Source organism: Vombatus ursinus, unplaced genomic scaffold (assembly GCF_900497805.2).
Source record: "Vombatus ursinus unplaced genomic scaffold, bare-nosed wombat genome assembly UNPS02014807.1, whole genome shotgun sequence".
Classification (NCBI taxonomy): Eukaryota; Metazoa; Chordata; class Mammalia; order Diprotodontia; family Vombatidae; genus Vombatus; species Vombatus ursinus.
The window spans coordinates 1,119,544-1,129,029 of record NW_020954585.1 but is presented as its reverse complement, the minus strand read 5'-3'; the positions used below and the strand labels follow the sequence as shown (position 1 = coordinate 1,129,029).

General features: G+C 42.0%; 1 non-coding gene across 1 annotated transcript; it reads right to left on the bottom strand.

Annotated features, from left to right (window-relative positions):
• Positions 1-3,633: 3,633 nt before the first annotated feature.
• LOC114052515 lies at positions 3,634-3,740 on the bottom strand. The gene has a single exon (XR_003570257.1). It is a non-coding gene; the product is annotated as a U6 spliceosomal RNA (small nuclear RNA).
• Between the last annotated feature and the right edge of the window lie 5,746 nt (positions 3,741-9,486).

Below are 9,486 nucleotides of genomic sequence, written 5' to 3'. Positions count from 1 at the left end.
GTGTAGAATGCTCTCCTGGTTCAGCTCATTTCACTCATGCTATTCTTATGCAGAAAAGGGAGTGATATGGATTAGACGATAACACAACAAGGAAGATTCAGAACTGGTTGAATGATGAGATTCATAGAATGGTTGTTAATATTACAATGGCAGCATGGCAGCATGGCTCCAATGTAGTACTCCATGAATCTATGCTTTGCCCTGTATCATTGAATGTTGCTAGCAATGACTTAGATAAAGTCAAAGATAATGTGCTCATTAAACTCCCAGATGATACAAAATAGAACACTGAATGACTGAAGCCAGATCAAAAGCTAAGAATAGAGGCATATTTAGTTTGAAGAAAAGATGATTCAGGGGGAATATGATAATTGGCTTTAAATATTTGAAAGGTTCTTGTGTGAAAGGGGATTGGACTTGGCCTGTTTGGAACCTGAGGGTGATAGGTGAGAGTGGCAAAGAAGTCAATAAATTGATGTCAGGACAAACTTCCTAACAATTCAAGGTAGGGGGCAGCTAGGTGGCGCAGTGGATAGAGCACTGGCCCTGAAGTCAGGAGGACCTGAGTTCAAATCTGCCCTCAGACACTTACCAGCTAGCTTTGGGCAAGTCACTTAATCCCCATTGCCTCAAATTTAAAAAAAAAATAATGATTCAAGCTGGACAAAAGTGAAACAAGCTGCCTCAAGAGGTTCAAGGTAGAGGCGTCCAGTAGAGGCTAGGCAACCACTTGGGTACATTATAGGCCAAACTCTAGGATTCTGTAACTCAGATGAGAAGATTGATGGGTTCCATGATAACTACCTCCAAGTATTTAAAAGGTTATCACATTGAAAAGGAACTAACTGGGGCAACTAGGGGGTGCAAGGGGGTGCAATGGATAGAGCACTGGCCCTGGAGTCAGAAGGATCTGAGTTCAAATTTGGCCTTAGACACCCACTAGCTATGTGACCCTAGACAAGTCACTTAACCCCTATTGCTTCCCCCCCCACACAAAAAAAGAAAGAAATTAATGTTATTTTTCTTGGCCTTAGAAAGTGGAACAAGTTTCATTGACTAGAAGATGCTAGTGAGTTGATATCAGGAAATCCTTACTAACAATTAGAACACTTGAAAAATGAATTGTGCTGTCTCAGGAGGTCGTTGATTCCCTGTCAATGGAGTTTTTCAAGCTGGGGTTGGATGATCCTCATGTTGGATATGTTGTTGAATGGAGCTATGTGGTGCGGTGCATAGGGCTTTGGACTTGGAGTCAGGAAAACCTGAGTTCTAATCCTGCCTCAGACACTTACTGGCTGTGGTGACCCAAGCCACTCAACTTCTGTCTGGCTCAGTTTCTTCATCTATAAGATAGAGATAATGGCACTTACTTCCTAGGGGCATTGTTAAGGATAAAATGAGATATTTGTAAATCTGTTTGCTAATCTTCTTTTTAAAAAAATATTTATTTATTTTTAGTTTTCAACATTTACTTTTATAAGATTGTGAGTTCTAAATTTTTCCCCCTCCTTCCCCTCCCCTCTCCCCAAGAAGGCATGTAATTTGATAAAGGCTATACATGTACGATAATATTAAACATATTTCCATATTAGTCATGTTATAAAGAAGAATCAGAATCAAAAGGAAAAACCATGAGAGAGGAAAAAAAGAGAGAGAAAATAGCATGCTTCCATCTGCATTCAGATTTCATAGTTCTTTCTCTGGAGGTGGTTAGCATTTTCCCTCTTTAGTCTTTTGGAGATGTCTTGGATGCTTGCATCGCTGAGAAGAGCTAAGTCTATTAAAGTTGGTCATTGCACAACGTAGCTGTTACCGTGTACAGTGTTCTCCTGGTTCTACTCATTTCACTCAGCTTCGTTCACTTCATTCATGTAAGTCTTTCCAAGATTTTCTGAAATCTGCCTGCTCATTTCTTTTTTTTTTTAAATTAATTTATTTTTAGTTTTCAACAATCACTTCCATAAGCTTCTGAGTTTTAAATTTTCTCCGCCTCCCTCCCCAAGATGGTGCACAATCTGATATAGGCTCCACATATACATTCCGATTAAACATATTTTCATATTAGTGATGTTGTAAAGAATAGGAAAAACCACAAGAAAGAAGAAACAAAACAGAAGAAAAAAAGAGCAAATAGTATGCTTCGATCTGCATTCAAACTCCATAGTTCTTTCTCTGGATGTGAATAACATTTTCCATCATGAGTCCTTTGGAGTTGTCTTAGATCCTTGCATTGCAAAGAAGGGATAAGTCTATCAAAGTTAGTCATCGCACAGTGTGACTGTTACTATGTACAACGTTCTCCTGGTTCTGCTCACTTCACTCACCATCAGTCCATACAAGTCTTTCCAGGTTTTTCTGAAGTCAGCCTGTTCATCATTTCTTATAGCACAATAGTATTCCATTACATTCATATACCACAACTTGCTCAGCCATTCCCCAATTGATGGGCATCCCCTCAATTTCCAATTCTTTGCTACCACAAAAAGAGCTGCTACAAATATTTTTGTACATGTGGGTCCTTTTCCCATTCTTTGGGATACAGACCTAGAAGTAGTATTGCTGGATCAAAAGGTATGCATAGTTTTATAGTCCTTTGGGCATAGTTCCAAATTGCTCTCCAGAATGGTTGGATCAGTTCACAACTCCACCAACAATGCATTAGTGTTCCAATTTTCCCACATTTTCTCCAACATTTATCATTTCCCTGTTTTGTCATGTTAGCCAGTCTGATAGGTGTGATGTGGTACCTCAGAGTTGTTTTAATTTGCATTTCTCTGATCAGTAGTGATTTAGAGCATTTTTTCATATGACTATAGATAGCTTTAATTTCTTCATCTGAAAACTGCCTGTTCATATCCTTTGACCATTTACCAATTGGGTAATGACTTACATTCTTATAAATTTGACTCAGTTTTCCATATATTTTAGAAATGAGACCTTTATCAAAGACACTGGCTGTAAAAATTGTTTCCCAGTTTTCTGCTTCCCTTCTAATCTTGGTTGCATTGGCTTTGTTCATGCAAAAACTTTTCAATTTAACGTAATCAAAATTATCCATTTTGCATTTCATAATGTTTTCTATCTGTTGTTTGGTCATAAATTCTTCTGTTCTCCATAGATCTGACAGTTAAACTATCCTTTGCTCTCCTAATTTGCTTATAGTCTCACCCTTTATGTCTAAATCATGTACCCATTTTGACCTTATCTTGGTATATGGTGTAAAATGTTGGTCTATGCCTAGATTCTGCTATACTATTTTCCAGTTTTCCTAGCAATTTGTCAAATAATGAATTCTTATCCCAGAAGTTGGCATCTTTGGGTTTATTAAACAGTAGATATTACCGTGTCTTGTGTACTTAACCTATTCCACTGATCCACCACTCTATTTCTTAGCCAGTACCAAGTATTTTTGATGATTGCTGCTTTATAATACAGTTTTAGATCTGGTACAGCTAGGCTACCTTCCCTTGCATTTCTTTTCATTAATTCCCTTGATATTCTGGACCTTTTGTTCTTCCAGATGAATTTTGTCATTATTTTTTCTAGCTCCATAAAATAAGGTTTTGGTTGTTTGATTGGTATGGCACTGAATAAGTAAATTAATTTAGGTAGAATTGTCATTTTTATTATATTAGCTAGAATATATGCTTCACTAATTTGCATGTCATCCTTGCGCAGGGTCCATGCTAATCTTCTCTGTATCATTCCAATTTTTGTATATGTGCTGCCAAAGCAAGCACCTCTTTGCTAATCTTAAAGAACTGTATAAATGCTTTGTTGTTGCTGGAGAATGAAAAGGAAAAGGAAACCCCTGAGCTTGTAAGCACTGACCCCCAAGGAATTCAGGGAAACCGCCTTCTTTGATGGAATCCAAGAATTACTGACACAGGTTTGGAGAAAATCTAGCTCAATTCTGTCATTCACAAATGAGGAAACTGAGGTCCAAAGGGAGTGTGTATGTGTGTGTGTGTGTGTGTGTAGGAGTGAGCAATACCTTCCTTTGTCTTATAGCTTCAGGTTAAAGGGAGATGAAGATGGATTGCTGGGTTTGTGATTATGGTTTGTTTGTTTTTTTCCCAGTGGAGTAGTGAGGAGAGAGAGAAGAAGGAGACAGGGAGAGCAGGGAGGACTGCAGCAAGGAAACAGCTAGGAAAAAAAAAAATCACTCTACCCACAAGATAGCTTGGGAGTAGGGAGATTGTTTGGGGTCCAGAGAAGAAGAAAAAAGGTTAGAAGGAGAACATTCAAGAGGAGCAGCATGACCCGATGGAATGGACAATTGATCTGGAGTCAAAGGACCTGGGTTCGAATCCCACTTCTGCTGTTTGGGCAATGCCCTTAATTTCTCTGGGTCACAGTGTCTGTATCTAGAAAATGAGGGGTTGGACTAGATGGCCTCTTAGGTCTAGTCTAAGTCGAAATGTGAATAAAAGTAGATTCAGTGGAGGAGTGGCATAGGAGAGCTGCCTTTAAACATTTGAAGGGCTGTAACGTGAGGAGGGACTGTCTTTTGGCTGGCTCAATTTAAGCTTGATGTCAGGACCCATTTAGGATCGAGGGGAACTAAGGGCAAGAAAACACAAAGAAGGAACCCCTCTCCCTCCATAGGCAATAAGTAGAAATAAAAGGGTCAGGATGTGTATAGAGAAGGCCAGAATTTGAAATAAGCAGAAGGAACATAAAGAAAGATATCAAAGGGGAAAGGCACTCCAGAGGTTGTCACACAGGAGTGATTCAAACCCCACCCCACCCCCAAGGATGTTATAAGCCCCATAGGAATATATGCCATATACATAGTATGCAAAGCAAAGAGCAAGCCAGGTTTGAGAAATAAGAGCTAAAAAAAAAATATGCAACGAAAGGCATGAGAAAATGAATCCATTGCATTTACAGGAACCATAACTGTATTGAGTTAATCTTTTTTTTTTTTTTTTTTGAGGCAATCCAGGTTAAGTGACTTGCCTAGGTTCACACAGCTAGTAATGTGTCTGAGGCTGGATTTGAATTCAGGTCCTCCTGGCTCCAAGGCCAGTGCTCTATTGGCCGTGCCACCTAGCTGCTCCTGGGATGGTCTTTTAAAATTTGTTTAGTGGGGATTCCTTCCACTCAAGTCTTTCTCTGGTCCCTCGTTGTGAGATACAGGGGAACCTGGGTCCTTCGAAGCCTAGGCCTGGGAGCACTGGTTTGGAGAGGTCTACCGTTATGGAAAGGCTTTGAGTACGGACTTAGAGGGCATTCTGTGCTACCATCATTGGGAAGGCAGAGGAGATCACTGGTTCTTAGGGCAGGAAGCCTCCTCTTCCCTCTCCTGTCCTCCCTAAGCTTCTCCTCCCTAAGCTGTCTGTAGCCATCCTAGAAGGGTAGAGCCAGTTTAGGACTGGGCAGAGTTTTAGGATATCGGGCTAAATACTGCAGAAAGGATCGAACAATGGGGAAAGACAGTCAGAGAGCCCAGTGAGACCTCTTAGTGGCCAAGCAATGTAGCTTTAGGGAGTCCAGTCACATGTGTGACTTTCTGGGTATGTTCCCCTGTGGTTTAGTTGTTTTCAGTCCTGTCCAGCTCTTTGTGACCCCATTTGGGGTTTTCTTTGGCAAAGATACTGGAGTGGTTTGCCATTTCCATCTCCAACTCATTTTACAAATGAGGAAACAGAGGTGAACAGGATTAAATAACTTGCCCAGGGTCACACAGCTAGTGTCTGAGGCTGGATTTGAACTCAAGATTTCCTGACTCCGGGCCTGGTATTCTTCAACGTGCCATCTAACTGCTTAATGTTCCCCTATATATCCCTTTATAGAGTTTCATGCAATATTAAAGGTTGCTAGATGGCAGCTAGAAGTGGCACAGTGGATAGAGTGCTTGGCTGGAGTCAAGAAGACTCATTTTGTTGAGTTCAAATCCATCCTCAGACACTTACTAACTGTGTGACCATGGGAAAGTCACTTAACCCTGTTTGCCTCAGTTTCCTCATCTGTAAAATGAGCTAGAGAAGGAAATGGCAAACCACTCCAGTATCTCTGCCAAGAAAACCCCAAACAGGGTCAGGAAGAGTCGGACATGATTGAAAAAGGGCTGAACAACAGAGGTCTTAGGGCGCAGCATATTCCAGAGGACCTGGGACAATGACACTATGTCAAGAGGTCGAAGACTACTTCATCCTTGTCACCTTCTGAGACCTTCCCCATTTTCCCAATGGTTCATGTGTCAGGGGCCATGAGAACCTGGCAGTCTGTCCCCTGAGGGCTCATTTAACAGGTGTGACAATCAGCTACCCTATGGCTACACTCACCATCCCTGGAACTCCCAAGTCTCCCACTGCATCCTGGGCCATCTCCAGTCATCCTCTTCTGTATCTGGTCACTGAACCCAGATGGCTCCAGAGGAGAAAGTGAGGCTGGTGACTCTGCACAGCCCTCCCTCACTCAAATCCAATTCCCTTGCAATCCATGACATCACCTCTCTGATGTCACGGTCCTCATCGAGAACGAAGGACAAGCAACAAGAACAAACGTCCCTTCCCTGGCCACTACTCTCCTATGGGTGCTGTGTCCTCCAACAAGAATATAAGCTCTTCCTCTTGTGCTTGTATCTCCAGTTACACAGTGTTCGGCACATGGTAGGTGCTTTCCCCCAATTTATTACACATAGTGTGTTCACCTCCATCGTTTCATTTGCTCCTGTAACATAGAAAATGTGATTATAGAGCAAGAAGCCTCTGGTCAAAAACAAGGTTATGGATCATGGGAGGGGGTTTGAAAAGTTGGAAGTGGTTCATCCAAAGGTGTTGTCGAGGGTTTGGGAGTCACAAGCTCTGTCCGTTCTACTCAGACTGCTCTTCATCCACGTTCATAATCTCATGGCCACGTCAGCCTGACACTTAGAACTCTCGTCTGATGACAATGCCCCCAGCCGCATTGGCTTCTTTCAAGTCTGATACTTTCCTCTGCTATTCTTCTCTCCACCAGTAGATGTCGCTAAAGCTGAAAGATTGGACTTCCAGTCCTGGGGGGTGAAAGCCAGAAGAAGTCCCTGGGAGTGTAAGGCTGGGTCCAAGTTTATAGGATTAAACATATAGAGCTGGAAGGGATTTCAGAGACCACCTAAGTCCAATTCCCTCTTTATACAGATGAGGAAACTGAGACCCAGAAAAACTGAATGACATGCTCCGTGTCATACAGTAAACATCCCAGGAGGGATTTGAACCCATGTCTTCTGACTCCAGGACTGGTGCAGTGCTCTTTCCACTGACCACATTATCCCCTGTCTCCAATCTACGTGGCTAAAGAGCTTCAGGAGAACTACAGTTATGCCCACATTTATGCAGATAAATAAACTAAGATCCAGATGTAGGATTTTTTTTGGAGGGTTGGGGGGAGGCAATTGGGGTTAAATGACTCATCTAAGGTCACATAGCTAGTAAATGTCAAGTGTTCATTGTAACACCTAGCCATCCTGATAGAAAATCATATGGGAATAATTACCTGGAAGGGCTCCACCCAGGACAGGCACAGAGACATGGCATTGGTGCTAGGCTAGGACAAGCTTTGATGCAGGAACTTGGTTACTAGTAACCTAGTAGGGGATCAGAACAGCTCTTGGAAGGGTCACTGAGTAGATGCTGTTCATCGGATCAGAGATGTAGACAAAGAAGGGATCTCTGAGGCTCTCCAGTCCAACCCCCTCATTTTACAGACGAGAAACTGAGGTCCAGAGAGGTTAAAAAGTGACTTGCCCAAGGTAATACAAGTAGTAATAGGGGTAGGATCTGAAGTGCTCTTTCTACTGTACCACATGGCCTCTATTGTCCATGTACATTAGCTTAGTTGATTTGTTCAGTTGCAAAAATGGCGGATTTTGCCTCTGGGTGGTAAAAATTCCAGTCTCTTGATTCCCACAAAGGGAAGGAGATAAGGAAGAAAAAAAGAAGGAAGGAAAGGAGGAGGGAAGAGGGAAGGAGGGAGGGAGGGAGAGAAGAAGGAAAGAAGGAAGGAAGGGAGGAAGGGAGGGAAGAAAGGGAGAAGGGAAGAAGAAAGTAGAGGAGGGAAGAAGGAATGAAGAAAGGAAGGAGAGAAGAAGGAAGAGAGAAAGGAAAGAGGGAAAAGAAGGAGGGAGGAAAGGAAGGAAGGAGGGGAGGAAGAAAGAAAGGAGGGAAAGAGGAGAGGAAGGAAGGAACAGAGGGCTGTTAGGTGGCACAATGGAAAGAGTGCTGAACCTGAAGTCAGGAACACTCGTATCCTGAGTGCAAATTTAGCCTAAGATATTTACTAGCTGTGTGACCCTGGGCAAGTCACTCAACCCTATTTGCCTCAGTTGCTTCTTCTGTAAAATGAGCTAGAGAAGGAAATGGCGAACCACTCCAGTATCTTTGCCAAGAAAACCCCAAATGGGGTCATGAAGAGTCAGACATGACTGAAACAATCCAAAAACAACATAAGAAGGAATGGAGAGAGGTAGGAATGAGAAAAGGATGGAAAGGAGGTGGAAGGGAGGGAAAGAAAGGAAGGAGGAAACAAGCACTTATTAAGTGCTTACTATGTTAACTGTGAACTGTGCTAAGTTCGTTTGATCCTCATAACAACACTGTGAGGTAGGTTATTGTTATTATTTCCATTTTACAGATAAGGAAACAAGGCACTCAGATAGTGTTCTATAAGCTGAGAAAAACCAGACCAACCCCAAGGGCTTAACCAACAGCACCCTGTCTTCTTATGGTCTCAGAAAACAGAAGGGTGCCCTGCACTCCACTTTATATATCACTGGACAAGTAGCTGTTTGCCAAACTGCTTCACAACTATATATTACTATGCAGAATATCATACTTATCCACATACTAGCATCATTCACCCAGCTTAAGCCCCACTCTTTGAGCAACCTTCCTTAACCACTCTAGAAAAGGGAAACATCCCTGGGGGCTCAAACCCTATAGCATTTATTATGTGTAACTGCACACCAATGTGTATTGTATCCTTCTCTAATTATTGCAAATTTGTTCCTCTTATACCAAATGGATTGTAAATGTCTTAAGGGCAAAGATAGTAATATGCCACCCCCCCAAAAAAAGCAAATCCTTGGTAATTGCATTGAGAAGATGGCATCTATAGCCAGAGAGAGAAGAGTCCTTTTATATTCTGTCCTGGTCAAACCACATCTGGAATGGTCTAGATACCATGAATGAATGAATGGATGAAAAAAGCATCCTATGAAGCACTAGCCATATGTACAAAGCATTGCATTAAGTGCCAAGGATACACATAAAAAAGCAAGATGGCACCTGCTCTCAAGGAGTTCACATTCTAATGGGAGCAATAACACATATAGTAGGTTTCAGTTGGAAAAGTCCCATGGTCTTTAGGGTATGGCAGCAAAATGGATGGTAATACCTCTTCTTTAATGTCATTCCCACTGAAAAAAATCCTATAAGTTTGTGATGATGAACCATTTGACTTGGGTGCCAAGGACTCCAGTGGCAATGATATTCTTTTCTG